Raw genomic sequence first — 16,192 nt, 5'->3', positions numbered from 1 at the left:
ACCAAAGAGGTGGTTTCTGCTAATTCTAGCCTTAACCGTGAGGAGGAGTGCTCCAGGTGGGAAATTGGGGTTCCCAGCCTGGGAGCAGGAAGAACTGTTCGGAGCCAAAGGTACTAGCCTTGAGAAGTACTCCTTGGAGGAAAGGAAGTGGACAGCAGCATAGGCGCCCGGTATAAGAGGCTTGGACAGGCTAAGCCTCCCCTGCTGTGCTCTGAGAGGTTTAAATTGTTGATTTACCTTCATCCTCACAGCAGGAGCTGCAGTGAAAGCCCTCTAGCCTTGTAGTAGTTGTGTAACCAGTTGTAGATATTGGTTTATGGTTTGTTTACCTTACTGGTGGGAGAGCAGGGGGAGGGGGGGGGGGAGTTGGCTGGGTTGCCAGGGAGATATTTAACGAGGATGACTTCCTGACCTGCACTGAGAACAGATAGCAGCGGAATCGGACAACTAGACAACAAAGGTAGAAAATATCATTTTATTTTCATTATAATGTTTGGAATATGTCCACTTTGAGAATCAGGTGCTCAACATTAAAAGTTTATATTTATTTACTTATTTATGGCATTTTATCCCACATTAAACATGAATTAGGGTGTTTTGTGGCTCTACATGAGAATTGTGATGATATGATCCCTTGTTTCATATTGTTGACAGTCTGCATTTTCCGTATGGGTGGTATATTGGTGTATTAAGTCTGCCCAGTGTAATATTTATGGTACAGTAAGGTTCTGAGTGTGTTTTTGCACAAAGTTGTGCACAGTGTTTTGCAGTTGAGCGATTGTGCTTAGAATATGCTTTGCGCAACCACTTTATTCTTTGACATATGATACATATCTAATATCTAAATTTAATAAAAGGTATTAATTGTGACTTTTATTTTTATTTATTTTTTTTTTCTGTGTGTTATCAGACAATTATGGATTTAAGCTCCACCCCTGGCCCCACCCCTAACCCCGCCCCCTTTAGCCTCCCCAAACAGTTGGACCACCGACCGCCTATGGACAGCGGGGCCGCCAAGAGACTGGGCCGGGCCCGGGACAAGGCCGCCCCTGCTGCCCCCCCCACGAGGTCACCGCCACCACTCCCCCCCTCTACATCCGCCCCCCTCCGTCCGCCACCGAGCCAGGCCCCCTGCATTGAAATCATAGCGCCTCTCACCTCTGTGTGAAAGCGCTGCAGGCAGCAGCAGCAGATTGCCTCCCTTCGGGCCTCCTTCCCTCCCTGTGTCCCTCCCTCGCGGAAGTTACATCAGACAAGGGCGGGACACAGGGAGGGAAGGAGGCCCGAAGGGAGGCGATCTGCTGCTGACTGCAGCACTTTCACACGGAGGTGAGAGGCGCTGTGATTTCAATGCAGGGGGCCTGGCTCGGTGGCGGACATTAGAGTTGTATGAAAGTTGTAGCCAGTGAAACCCTGCAAGGTCAGAAGAGTATGAAGTTTAAAGTCGAAAGAAAAGAGCATGTGGTTTCACTCTCAAGTGATTTGGTGAGATGCTTGAAATAAAATTTGATCTTGACCTATGTGATAGAACAATCCAAAAGACTGATGCAAAACTAGGGGGGAAAAAACCTCCAGAGAATGATTAAGCAAGAGATCTAAACCTGAACCTCATCCACTGTAATAAAAAGCTCTAGAATCTTGTGATGGACTTAATAGTAGCGGAAGAAGAATTTTTCTAGGGACTTCTTTGAAAATTATTCATTCATTTGGATTTATTTACCGCCTTTTTGAAGGAATTCACTCAAGGCGGTGTACAGTACAAATAAATCAAACATGAGCAATAGACAATTACAGCAATAAAAATATTCAAATAACAATACAAAGTATGGCAGAGTATATTATTTACAATGTCAACGCAATACGTAATAGAACATTTTAATTGACAGCATAGGGTATAAGCAAAGACGGAACATATAGATATTCTGCCATTATTTTCTAATATCTTTAAATTGGGTGAGCTGGCTGATTCTCATTTTATCTAGGGCTAACCTTATTTGAATCTGTCTTGCATGGGCAGAAATATAGGTTAACAAAACAAAAGAATAGGAAAAAAATACAACTTGCTTCTCTACAGCTAGAAGATAAACATATAAAGGCAGTTTCATTAAATAATTGTAAATAATTTCCATCATGAGTTAAATCAGATGGATGGAAAGGGGAGATGAAGAGAAAGGATAGGATGCGAATAAAAAAAAAGGAATGAAGTGAATGGAAAAGAAGAAAAAAAGGAACAAAAGAAAAGAGAGGAAACCAGGATTGACTAAAAAATAAAAAACATATAAAATAAAAACCTTCAAATAAGGTTAATGGGATCAGTCATAGAAAACTATACCAGCTCACAATAAAAGCCATCAGATAAAATCTCCTGTTAGTTATAACAGAAAATATACATACAGTGTTCACTTTTAGTATTTTCTTTGTATTCACTGCTAGCTGCTCATAAGAGAGGTCCTAAGAGGGTTTCCTAACCATTCCCCCTGGAGTTAATAATTATACAAGTCCTCTAACATTTGTAATAAAAATTTTTATTTTTTAAATAATGCAATAATGCTTCCTTCTAACAAAGGGCCCAATTGAACAAATAATTTCTGCCATTCTCTTTTGGTGGGGGAAAACCAGACCGAACACTGCAAAGTCCTTTCGCATGTGCTAAATCTGATACAGTGGGTATATGCTAACTTGCGTTTAAACCCTCATATACTTTACAGGTCTTAGTGAAATAGGTCAATGAACTGAGTTGTCATGTTTAAATAATGGACTTTTGAGTAAAAATAAAAAAAGCAACTAGGAAGAGGAAAGAAGTCAAAATCCAACTGTAAGGAGCTTACAGAAAGGTGCATTATATCATAGTAACATAGTAAATGATGGCAGATAAAGACCTCTACGGTCCATCCAGTCTGCCCAACAAGATAAACTCATTTTACATGGTATGTGATACTTTATATGTATACCCCAGTTTGATTTGTCCTTGCCTTTCTCAGGGCACAGACCGTAGAAGTCTTCCCAGTACTGTTCTTGTACTAAGTTCTGAAGCTAACATCGAAGCCCCTTAAAATTTACACTCCAGCCCATCCCTATCTATTCTGTCACGATCAGGGCGTAGACCGTAGAAGTCTGCCCAGCTCCCATTTTGTTTCCAATTACTGGCGTCGCCACCCAATCTCCGCTAAGAATCCACGGAACAGGATTCCTTTGTGTTTATCCCATGCATGTTTGAATTCCATTACCCTTTTCATCTCCAACACCTCCTGCGGGAGGGCATTCCACATATCCACCACCCTCTCCGTGAAAAAATACTTCCAGACATTAGTCCTGAGTCTTCCCCCCTTCAACTTCAATTCATGTCCTCTAGTTCTACCGCCTTCCCATTTCCGGAAAAGGTTTGTTTGCGGATTACTACCTTTCAAATATTTGAACGTCTGTATCATATCACCCCTGTTTCTCCTTTCCTCCAAGGTATACATGTTCAGGTCAGCAAGTCTCTCATCGTACGGTTTGCAACGCAAATCCCATACCATTTTCGTAGCTTTTCTTTGCACCGCTTCCAGTCTTTTTACATCTTTAGCAAGATAAGGCCTCCAAAAGTGAACACAATACTCCAAGTGGGGCCTCACCAACGACTTGTAGAGGGGCATCAACACCCCCTTTCTTCTGCTGGTTATGCCCCTCTCTACGCAGCCTAGCATCCTTCTGGCCATGGCATCACTTTCACTGTGGTAGTTCTGATTTGCTGTACGGCAACCCTTTAGTAAAAGGGTCCCTAAATAAGCAAGAATAACCTGAAAATTATAATACTCAGTCAAGACCACTCTGAATCCGCCATTTTACAGGTCCTTTATCCTCCAGGAGAAACTGCAGCTTAGACAGTTCATAAAATATATAGGAATGATTATCATAAGAAACAAAACATTTACCAGGATATCTCAACTGAAAGGAAAAATATAATTTCATATTAACACATAATGAAAATATGTAAAACCAGGGCTTTTTTGAGGGGGTACTGAGTACAAGCACCTTTTCCATTGTCTGCTAAAATTGACCCATGATCCCCAAGTTTTAATGAAAGAGCTCAGGCTCTACACACCAATTCTGTCTTATTATAGATTCTGTGTTTGGTTGCAGGGGGTCTGGCTATTATGGGGTAGGTCAGTCAGTGATCACCCCACTCCTGAAGGGTGGCCTAGCATTTGAGTACCGACACCTTTTTTGCTAGAAAAAAACACACAGTAAAACCCAATTTTACCAAATTTATCAAAAGTAGTTTATACATACCATTAATAGCTGGGACAAAGGCTCTTAGGTCTCAAAGTGCTGTCTTGTTTTGTTTTTTAATTAAAACAAAGAATTCAAAAGAATGGAATTTATAGACCAACCGCAGTCTCTGTTTTATAATAGATCACATTTCCATCCAAATTGGTGAAGTACTATCACGGAAATAAACATTTGCCTCTACCAGAATAGCCTAACACCCTCACACATGATGCATACCAAATGCTAATTAAAGATGCATCTTAATTAGAATTGTCTAAATTTAAAAATGGAGTCTCTCAAAACACAGCTACATGCTATAAACACAGCCCCCAGTTTCCTGTAGCAGATCAGGGGTAGATTCTCTGGTAACAGGAAAATCTATGGTGACATACTTGCATATATTTGAATTATTTTGCACAGAAAGGGGCCCTTTCTGTAAACCGCTTTAAGCATAAACACATGCTTAATGGGAAAAAAAATGTTTTCCATAAAATGCACTACAGTATTTTGCAGTAATTTGCCTGTCAGTGCGCTTTATTTATTTTTTGTTATTTTCCAGGAAGGAGCATGTCATGGGTGAGGAATGGGCGTGGAAGCATTATCCAGCTAGTGGTTTTGCATTAGTGTTCACTAAATGGATAATGAAGGCTTAATGCAGGAACATTTACTGACAAATAGAAGGCAATAAGTGTTCTCACGTTAATATTTTTGCAGGTCTCGTGCAGGGGCATTGAGAGACAGAGCAGAGCCCGAAGGAGAGCCACAGCTGCCACGCCCCCCCCCCCCCCCCCCCGACACACACACACACACACTCAGGACGCAGCTACCGCCACTGCTCCTTGCTTGCTCAGGCCACCACAATCGCACACCCCCTACCTGCCTGTGTCAGTGTGTCTGCTCCTCCCTGGCCTCCAAGGGGGGGGGGGGGGACCCAGTGCCTGGGTCTGTTTATCTCCTGCTCCTGTGTGCTGGGACCGGGTTATCGCATTACCGCAGTCACCCGGGTCCTGACAGGAGCAGGAGAGAGCAGACCCCAGTGCCGGGCCCACCTTGGATGCCGGGGCTGTGGAATTTTACCCCCCCCCCCCCCTCGGCAGCCCTGGTCACGTGTGCTAATGGAAAATTAGCGTGGAACCTACAAAAAGGAAAAAGTCCTATCTTGGAGTTGCATTAGAAATGGGCTTAACACATGGGTCAGTGTTATGTTAAAATGCACCAAGCCCATTTCTTAGTAATTTTTAGTTAAAGGTCCCCTAAGTTATTTACTTTTTATTTTATATAAGCAGAAAAACAAATACCTTTCAAATATTGTTTTCTGTCTGAATATTTTATTGTGCTCTAGTGGGATTTTATATTGTACTTTTTTAACTGGCTGCCTAATTTAGGCAGCCAGTACTAGAGGGCAATCAAAATCATTCTTTCCAGTTTCAGCCAAACCATATCTGTGGCCGAAATTTGCTGCTTGGTTGCAGCCAAAACTGAAACTGGTCCAGCCCTAGAATGGATACAGCCTCCACACTCTCTCTCCCTCCCCTGCCACCTCCCCAAACCAAAGGAGCTCCAGCATCCTCCTCTCCAAACAGAAGCAGCTCCTCTCCCAAACACATCTGTTGGCTGCCCTCTCCCCCTCCCCGAGGCCTACCTTCCCACCCTGGTGGTCTAGTGCCTAGTCAGGGCAGGAGCAATCCCTAGTCATTCCTGTCCAAGCCGTCTCCAGTGTCAAAATGGCTGCCACCACTTCCTGACTAGCCAAAAGATTACCAAGGAGGTATGGTAGACCAGGTGGGGGGGAGCTTCTGTTTTGGGGGGGGGGGGGATAGAGGAATTAGGAGTTCCTTCAGTTCACAAGAAAGGATGGGGGAGAAGAGCCACCAGACACAGCACAAAAGTTTAGGTTTGCCAACAGACATAGCACAAAATTTTCGGTTTCTGAAAATGCACTGGCATTTTTGGCCGGAACATAAACAAGGCCAAATGCAGATTTGGGGCTGGTTTTGACGCTGAAGCTGAAACCAAAAATCAGTCTGCCTCTACTCAGTATACAGATGTTTCTTCAATTTTTATAGAAAAACTAAGCACATAGGACATCTTTTACTAAGCTACGTTAAGCAGCTAACACAGAGTTTACCATACGGTAGACATTAGTGCGGACCTGTGCTAATGTCTTCTGCGCTATTACAACAGCCAGTACAGAAAATCTTGCACTAGCTGATTAATGCAGGAATGGGCAGGAGATTGTGTGACATGGATGGGTGGAGGAGTTGTCAGCTGTAATAGGTACACAGGTTGGTACCACACACTGTCAGTCAAGAATGATGATAGTGCAACCTAACTTACTGCATCTCAAGAGGGAGCCGTAAATGCAGCCACACTATCAGCAGTCCAATAGTGTGGTTGCTAACAGGATCCCCCCCAGCTGGTCAGAACTCCTTCCCCCAGATGTGTCCCCATCTAATCCTTTTTGCTGATGGACACCCCCCAAACAGAAAAACACTACCCCCTCAGAGCCCTCCCCTCCCCATCCCTTAACCCCCCCCCCCCAGATCTTTTTTGTAGTTTGGTGGTCCCGCGCATCAACAATCCCTTCCACTGCCATCCAGATTGACCCCGGCATCCAAAATGGCGCCTCTGCCCCCTGGTGGTAGTCTCACATACAGACTTCAAGATAACCCACCCATCCGCACCTCAACCCACATATTTCTGAAACAGCCATCTTTTCACATTATTAAAGAAGGAACAGCTAATAATCCTTGTTGTGAAGAACACAAAAGACAATTAATGATACAAACTAAAACCTGATTGTAAATATAAAGAAACATCATAACATAAAGGTTTAAAAAGTAGTAGAATGATCTTAAATTTCAAAGGAGCAGCCACAGAAAGCCAATTAACAATTGAAATTTAGGAGAAATATGATCAAATCAAGAACAGCCAGCTTACTAAGTGAGTAGCTGCATTTTGTATTGCCTGTAATGCATTCATGGATAACATTAAAAGCCCTGACAAAATATAATTGCAGTAATCAACCCATTTGTCTAGACTGATCAAGCAGGATGAAAAGGAAGTTCAATTATTGAGCATAAATTCTTCAACTTATACACATGTGCTGTATATACAGTAATATAATGTAAAATATAAATAGTTAAAAGCAAGTAATTACAAAACCAACAAAACACTACAATCAAATAATTCTGTAAATCCTTAAAATAAATACACTCAGAACAGTTAAGTTAATCACAAACCTCAATAAGACATAAGAGATGAGATTTTTCATGCAAAAGTCTGTGCAAAAAATATGCCTTCTCCTCTTTCTAAATTTAACAATACAGGAATGGTAAGTGTTAAATCCAAATATTTTTGAACTTGCTGACAGGCCTCCTTAACAGAAAAAAACAGCACTGTACTACATCAGGTGTGGCAAGAAGGTCCAATGGTACCAAAAAGACTAAAAGGGCACAAACAGAGAAATGAAGACTCCAAGATATCAGGACAGGGACAATGCAGCATCAACACTGCTCAGAAGACCCCAATGAACCAGGAGAGAGGCACAGCAACAAAAACGTTTGAAGGAAGACCTCAAAGCAGAGAGGTAGCGTGCAGTGGTGTGCTGGAGCCGGCTCTGTCCGGCTCGCAAGAGCCGCTTGTTAAATTTTGACAGCTCTTGCGAGCCGGTTGTTGTTGGGGGCGAGCCGGCTCCATTAGGGGAGGTAAGCATGGCAGGAGGGCGCCATCACAGGCCATGCTTACCTCCCCTGCCGCTCCGAAACATGGTAAACGATGTCCTTCGCCCCCACCCTCCCGCTGCCACTCCCATCTGACTTTTTAAATTACCTCCATCGAAACCACTATTTAAAGCCCTGCTGCGTGCAGGCCGTCTCTCCAGGCTTCCCCTGCTTGCTTCGGTGACGTTCGCGCCCTTAGTCCCGCCTTCTGACGTCATTCTGACGTCATTTCCTTTTTCCGCGAAGGCGGGACTAAGGGCACGAACATCACCGAAGCAAGCAGGGGAAACCTGGAGAGACAGCCTGCACGCAGCAGGGCTTTAAATAGCGCGGGCTTCGATGGAGGTAATTAAAAAAGACAGATGGGAGCGGGAGGGGAGGGTGGGGGCGAAGGACATCATTCGCTGGACATGTTTGGGAGCGGGAGGGAAGGGCAGGGGAGGGAGGAGAATCACTGGGTATGGATGGGGAGAGGGGGCCAGGGGAGAGATTTGCTGGGCATGGATGGGGAGAGGGGGCAGGGGAGAGACTTGCTGAACATGGATGGGTAGAGGGGGGCAGGGGAGAGAGGAGAGTTTCAGGACATGGATGGAGGGGAGAACAAGAGAAATTCTGGACATGGATGGAGAGGAGGGAAGGGAGAGAGAAGAAATGCTGGACATGGAGGGAAGATAGAGGAAGGAGATTAGATGAGGGAAAAGGAATTGAGGAGAGAAACTGCACATGGATGGAGAAAATAGGAAGAAGCTAGATCCACTGGACAGTCAAGTCTGCGGAGGACCAGAAATGAAGAAGAAAGGAGGAAAGAAAAGAAATAAATGGAAAGGAAGCCCTGGAAACGGAGTCAAGGGAACAGATAGAGAGCAGCAGAATCAGATACTGGACCAGCATGATCAGAGAAACAAAGTCACCAGAAAACAAAGGTAGAAAAAAATAATTTTATTTTCATTATAGTGTTTGGAATATGTCCACTTTGAGAATCAGGTGCTGAACATTAAAAGTTTATATTTATTTACTTATTTATGGCATTTTATCCCATATTAAACATGAATTAGATTGGAACCTGGGATCATTTAATTTTTTTTCCTGGAGAGAATAATGCATTGCCCCCTCCCCCCGGCTATGGCCAGCTCTGCAATTTTTGGGGGGCGCAGAGGTGGGGGGGGGGCACAGCGGTGGATGAGGGGGCGCCGAGGTGGACGTGGGGGGGGGCGCCGAGGTGGACCGGGGAGAGAGCCTGTTGTTAAAAATTTACCAGCACACCACTGGTAACGTGGCACCAGCATTATTATCAAGCTTCTCACTTTGGATTCTGTTTGACTTTTCTCGGACACACAAATTCAATCAAGGCCTAGCCCCTCTGCTCATCTACTGTAAGCTCTGTGTATGTGTGCTCTTTGCTTTCTTTCTGTCTAAGCCTGACAACAGTCACCTCTTTTCCTCTGAAGCCTATACCTCACTAACACAAGCTTCCCTCCCTATGAAATCCAAGAGAGAAATGGTAAGGAAAAGATACTGGTCCCAGAATCATGATGTCAACATCGATGATGGGACTTTGAAGTGACCTCTGCTCCTTCATATTTTCTTCCCAAGGTGGTTCTATTCTGGCTATCAAGCTCATTTGGGCTTGGACCACTATTTTTCCACTTCTTCTATGCCTTCGCATGCCAACAGCTCCTTCTTCAGGTATTCCACCATTTTATCAAAATCAGTATGTCTGAAATCCAGTACTTTGAGTTTTGTGCGTCTGCACTCCGCCCTTATATCAAACCATACGGTGTGATGATCACTATTACATAGGTGGGCACCCACCCGGATATCGGAAACACTACCTCCATTAGTGAGCACTAGATCCAGCATCGACCCTTCCCTCGTGGGTTCCGTCACCATTTGTCTGAGCAAGGCAATTTGACAGGCATCCACAATCTCCCTACTTCTTTCCGATTCCGCAAACGAATCTCCCAACAGTAGCACCTCCCCTTTCATACCGATCTTTTGAATATCTTTTGAATAGAAGTATACAAACAAAAAATGGCTTAATTTGTCATGTTTGCCAATCTGTCCAAAAACAAATGCACATCTCTATGCATTATCAGTACCTATCACTATACATGCCTCTGGCTCTAGACACACCCTTGTTAAAGTTTTCCTACCTTGAGATCATAAGATGCTACCACTCCTACCACCTTCTTATTTTTTGGAACACATTAGTTTATCACCCTGCATCATTTAATGCTTTCCTTCACCCTTCTATGCCCCCCATATACTGAATATTTCATGAATACCCCAGTAAGAAGAGTGATAATTGCAAAACCACCATCTTCCATCCTAAATCATGAATATTGTTTTAATAGGCACTTATGCTATTAAAACAAGTAAGGTGTGAACTCATGACAAGCACTGTGATTCCTAGAACTGCCAATTTAATATGTGGCAATTACAAATCAGTGCAAAAAAAATGCAGAGTCAAGTATTTGATTACTCTCAAGATTTTTTTTAGATCCTTCCTTCTCATTCTCCTCCTCACTCCTAGTACATCCCGGGTGTCTACTACATTACAGATCTCCTCTAATCAGCTTTCTCCTTTCAGTGCCATTTACCATCATCCTTTCATTGGATCAATTTCTAATCCAATCTACAGCCTAATGAACCACTCTAAAGTTCCTTCTTTATCAACATGAGGGACAGTATAAAAGCTTTACTGAAATTCATAGTAACATAGTAAATGATGGCAGATATAGACCTGTATGGTCCATCCAGTCTGCCCAACAGTCACATTCATTATTGAATCTTTATTGACCCAACAATTCAATAATATTATTACAATATTTTATTAGCTAAGGTCCACTTTACGATGTCTTTCCATACTCAAAGCATACAATATGAATGTGGTATAAAAAAATACACATACAGTACTTGATCTGTCCTTGTGTCACGTCTGTGGCCGTGACCACCCTCAGCCTTACCTTGTTTCTGGGGGTCAGCCTCTGAGCTGGCTTCTGTCTGTCTCTGTGTTAGTTTTGTCTCTGGCTCTGTGTGCTGATTACTTCACTAGACCTCACCTGTGTGGGCTATGCCGCTCTAGGGAGCCAGCATCTAAGATGGCTGCCGCCTACTCTGTGCCAGCTTCCAAGATGGCTCCTGCTTGTCTTTCCTGTGTGTTCACTTCCTATGTGTTCCCAGCCTCCCCTTGGTGTGAGTGTGTTTCCTGCTCCTGTCCCGCGCAGGTGACATCATCAGTGAGGACCTTCTTAAGGAAGTGCTGTGCTGCATTCAGGGCCTTTGCATGGTGTTATGCCTTTAGGCCAGGTCTGGTTAGTTAGTGTTCTGCTGCACTACTGCTTAGCCTTTCTCTGGGTTCTGGCCCAGCATCTCTTTGTGTCTGTGGACTGCTAGTCCTTCCGTGGGGGACTCTGCCCTGCTACTCTGTGTCTGTGGACTGCTTGTCCTTCTACTCCCTTGCTCTGTGTTTGGTATCTGAAGCCTTCAGCCACTCTCCCTTGGTTTGTGGTGGGAGTCTGAAGCTTCAGCCTGACTCTGCTAGTTCTAATTCTATCGTCTGCTGCCTGTGTCTGACTAGTGCCTGAACCCCGATATTCTCCTCTGCCTGCTGCCAGCCCTAAGACTCCGTTAGTTCCTAGTTCTCCTTCTGTTTGCCTGACGAGTTTGACTCCTGCTTGTTCCTGACTTTCCTTGCTTGCTGCCAGCCCTGATCTCTGCCGGTTCCTGTCGTACCCTGCTTCTGCCTAGCTAGGGCGTTTACCCTGAGGGGTTATCCTGAACCCTGCTTGTATATCCTGAGGGTAGATCCTGAACCCTGCCTTTGCCTAGCTAGGGTGTTTACCCTGAGGGTATATCCTGAACCCTGCTTGTATATCCTGGGTGTATATCCTGAACCCTGCTTGTATAGCCTGAGTGTTCATCTTGTCTCTGTCTAGCTAGTGTGTATTTCCTGGGTGCTTATCCTGTATCCTGCCTCTACCTAGCTAGTGGGTTTACCCTGTGAGTATTCCCGGTACCCCGTTCTGCCTAGCTTGCTGTGTGCCCTAGTCCTTGCTCCTATTTCACTTCTGTTCGTCTTGTCTCCCTGGTCTGTCTTGGGTTCCTTGCTAGGGGCAGCGCAGCAGCTTTCAGTCTGAGTCTCGTCTAGCTTCCTCATGTTCCCTGACCCAGGGTGGGTCCTCTGGATCTCCAGTACCGGCCTCGTCCTGCAAGTCCTGCCGGTCCCCCGCATGCTGGAGCTCAACTCCAGGGGAACGGGGGACAAGTGCAGGTGAAGCTGTTCCTGTTCTGCCGGTTCCAGTTGCCTGCCTCAGTCCCAACTCCATTTCAGAGGTCCAGCCCTGTCCTTCCGTGTATCCAGTTCCAGGGTGGTCTTGCCTGCCGCTCCTCGGCAGTGGTCCAAGGGCTCACGTATTCCGGTTCTGCCTCGAGGACCTGACACCTTGCCACTTTCAGAGGTCAGATAATAAAAAGGTCTATCTTGCACTGGCTCTACTTTCCAACTACTGGACTTTACTGAAATTCAAGTAAGCATCTAATATATGTCCTTGATCTAATTTTATAATTAAATCAAATTCATTTAACACAATTTGCCCTTAATAAAAACCATACTACCGTGGGTCCTGTGGCCCACTAGATTGTACTAGACAGTCCACTATCTTTAATTTCAGGAGTCTCCATTAACTTTCCCACCACTGAGGTAAGATTAATCAGCCTATGGCTTCTAACATTCTCTCTGTAACCACTTTAATGAAGAGGCACCACATCTGCCCTTTTGTACTCTAATGGACCGTTCCTGTCTCCAAAATGCTATTGAATACGTTTTTCATTGGACCTGTCAGTATCTTTTTGAGCTCCCTTCACATCCTAGGATTCATTGCATCTCACTCCATGGCTTTATCCACTTCAGTTTTGCTAGTTCCATATGGAGCCCCCTTGGTACCTCCTTTACATTTGGACCTATGGAAATTTGAGATCTGAAAGGGGAAAGCACTTTTATTTTCTGGGTTCATGTGGTCAGAGGGAAGGTTTCTCTTCAGTTCCCAGGCCCTACATTTAGTGGCTAGGTTCTCTCTCTCAGCAGTCACATAGTACTAATCAAAAAGGAACCTGAAATCCAGACCAGGTATTTGTACTATAGTTATCCTAAAAACCATGGCTGGAGTGCCTCTAGGACCAGGTTTGGGAACCACTGGTATAGGTAGTAGAAGAGGTGAAGGACTTGGGATTGTGCTTGTAAAGAAGTCCCCCCCCCCACCCCCCCAGGAGTAATGGAATAAAGAACTCCAAAAATCTCACATTTACTGTTCACAGTCAATCAGTCACTGTGACTACTGACCAAGAAGGGTTTCAGAGTAAGCTCCTCTTCAAACCAGAGGCCTTTATTTCAATGAATTTGACTGCTCTACCACTGAACCCCAACTCTTTCTGGATGGGAAAGAAGAGAAACTATTCCAATTTTCTTTTCATTATACTGGTTTGGCACATTAGACCAGGAAAGAGTGGCAGAAAAGATGGAAAGAAAAGGCAAAACCGTCTCATTACACAAGGGTTATATATTTTTCGCTCCATTGCTCAAGTACCATTTCTGGCAAAGCTAACTAAAAAGACATTATGTCAGTAGAACATTTGTTTTTGGAATATTAACAATAGCTGCCACCCTAAAAAGTCTGGATTTCATACTGGGCATAGTACAGAAACTGCATTATTAGGAATGCTTAATTATATCAACTGTCATTGAGAAGCTAGGAAAGAAGTGTTCTTCATACAACCTGACTTAAGTTCAGCCTAGATTAGCTAGTTGATGTTGCTGTAAAAGGAGTGGCTTTAAATTGGCTCCAGTTGTATTTGTCATATCGTACTTTCAAAGTAAATTCTAATAATACGCTTTCTCACGCACAGTTTTTATCAAGAGAGTCCTACAGTGGTCTACTCATAGCCCTATCTTATTCAATTTATTTATAGCTCCACTTGCTTATTCAAACATTGGCATCTCCCCTTACATTAATGCGAATGACATTCAACTTTTAGTGGCCTACAACACTTGGGATCCTCAATTTCTGATTATACTTCCTGCAAATTTGGACAAAATTACTCAATGGATATCTCAACCCCAACTTCTTCTTAATCCTGCTAAATCAGGCTGTCTTTGGATTTTTACTACATCTCCATTTCAACCTATTCTTGTCATTAGGCATTTCGATTTTTCGAGTGAGTTAACAAATGTTTTTCGCTTTAAACCTTCCTTGGATTCTAGAACACTGAAAACGTTGTTGCAATAATCTATCCAGCTCATTATAACAACATGCAACACTTTGCTTTATTTGGCTTCCTACATAGGCCATTAAACGCTTACACGCTTTACAAAATACTGCTGCAAAGCTACTGTATAATGCTAAAAGAACAGATTGTGTCACCTCATTGTTTAAAGAACAACATTGGCTGCCCTTTGCTAGTGAAATCAAGTATAAAAAGCCTGCTGCTTACTGAAAGCACATATTTTTCAGTTATTCCAGTTGCAGCTTATTAAATTTGCTATACTGCTAGGCATTTTACAAGAAAAAGATCACAGCGGTGCACAATAATAAAATTAAGAAAACATAAAACATCAGAAGAATTACAATGTTCAGAGAGGAAAGAATTAAACAAACAGCTCCAAAATCCAACCATTACCCAGGGTTCGATCTCCATCAGCCCTCAGGGAGAGATGCTCCAAATACAAGAGTAAAATAATGTGCTTTCAATAGTTGCTTATTCGTTCCCCTTGTGCCCCACCTAGCTATGCCACTGCAATATCCAGTTAATGGCGCCCAAAGTTAGGTGCCAGGAAGACCTACAATGAACTGGTATTCTATAAAGGGTGCTCCACACAAAGCTCCCTTTATAGAATACTAGCTTCATGCAGATTTTACACTCAACTTTGGGCGCCAGCATTTATGATTGACAAAACCTGGCGTAAATGCTGGCACCCAACTATACCAGCTGGGCATGCATTTTATAGTATTCTATAACATCGTGCCTAACTTCTGGGAACGCCCCTTGATCTGCCCATGCTCCTCCCTATAGTCACACCCCTTTACAGCGGTACACGTTAAAATTTAGGCACAGAAGTTACAGAATAGCGCCTAGGCAGATGTGTGTGTAACTTTAAATTGTTGCCAATTTACATCGGTTATTGATTGTTGGTGCCTCATCTGCCCTAGGCATCCAAATTTGGGCACCCAACTTTGAGCAACGTATATAGAATCTAAGGGATTCTACGCTGCCACTGCCTACATCCCCAAATATCAGAAAAGTGGAGCCACGGATGACAAACACTAAGATATCAATGCGGTGAATCATTCAAGCATCAAACCTGTGATTTTTAATTGCTTCCCTAAGTGAGTGTCTATAGTCTGTACTGGCAGAAAAAGCACTTTCCAATAAAGAAACTGATAAGCAAAACACTGGGATGTTTCAATGCATCCTCGCTGAATTTATTGGTCATCTTATACTTAATACATTCTGTAACTTTCTTCTACACTAGTAACAAAACAATCAAAGAAAACATGGACGTCTTCAAACTCAAAGTAAATGTAGTTACCTTGTCCGATAATAAATACAAGTAATATTTTTTTGCCTCATCTATTTCTATAGCTACAGAACTCATTCAATCTCAGTGAGGCCTTTTGGTAAATATCCCTCCGACATGCACGTTTCGCCCAAACCTAGATACTAAGTTACGTTTGCTGAGCTGACGCTAATGAAAATGCAGGGGGAAGGTCCTTGAGACAGCCCAGGTTTGGGCGAAACGTGCATGTCGGACAACTGTCCCCCTGGGTCCGACAATAAAGCAAGACACAATGAGATAAGTGGAAAAGTTTTGATAATTATAAGAGGAGGTTAGGTGTAAAAGAACCAGTGAAGATTTAGATGTTGCATATACTGTATCGCTGCAATTGAAATTGTAGCGATTAACATCACTGAGGTTCTGGGGAAACCAGTGTGAGATGGTTTGAAGATACTAAGATAAAAGCTATAAAGATACATGACTCTGGAACATTTAGAATTAGTATGATAAGAAGTTGTATGTATGTATAGCTACTGGATTTCAAAAATTTATGATCTATGGTGATTGAAGATCCAGTTTCAAAATTACTAATTTGCCTTAATATTTAGTTATTGAACTCACAAAACAGTCATTTCCAAATGTAGCAGGTGATTCAAATAAAGCAGCG

At 43.3% G+C, this 16,192-nt stretch overlaps 1 protein-coding gene across 1 annotated transcript in view; it reads right to left on the bottom strand.

The window, feature by feature from the left end:
- DHRSX (dehydrogenase/reductase X-linked) overlaps positions 1-16,192 on the bottom strand; it is a 319,241-nt gene that overhangs the window by 176,108 nt on the left and 126,941 nt on the right. The gene's annotated exons all lie outside the window — the stretch shown is intronic.

This window comes from Microcaecilia unicolor, chromosome 4 (assembly GCF_901765095.1).
Source record: "Microcaecilia unicolor chromosome 4, aMicUni1.1, whole genome shotgun sequence".
Lineage (NCBI taxonomy): Eukaryota > Metazoa > Chordata > Amphibia > Gymnophiona > Siphonopidae > Microcaecilia > Microcaecilia unicolor.
Note: the sequence above shows the minus strand (reverse complement) of the source record. Positions and strands in the feature narration are given on the sequence as shown.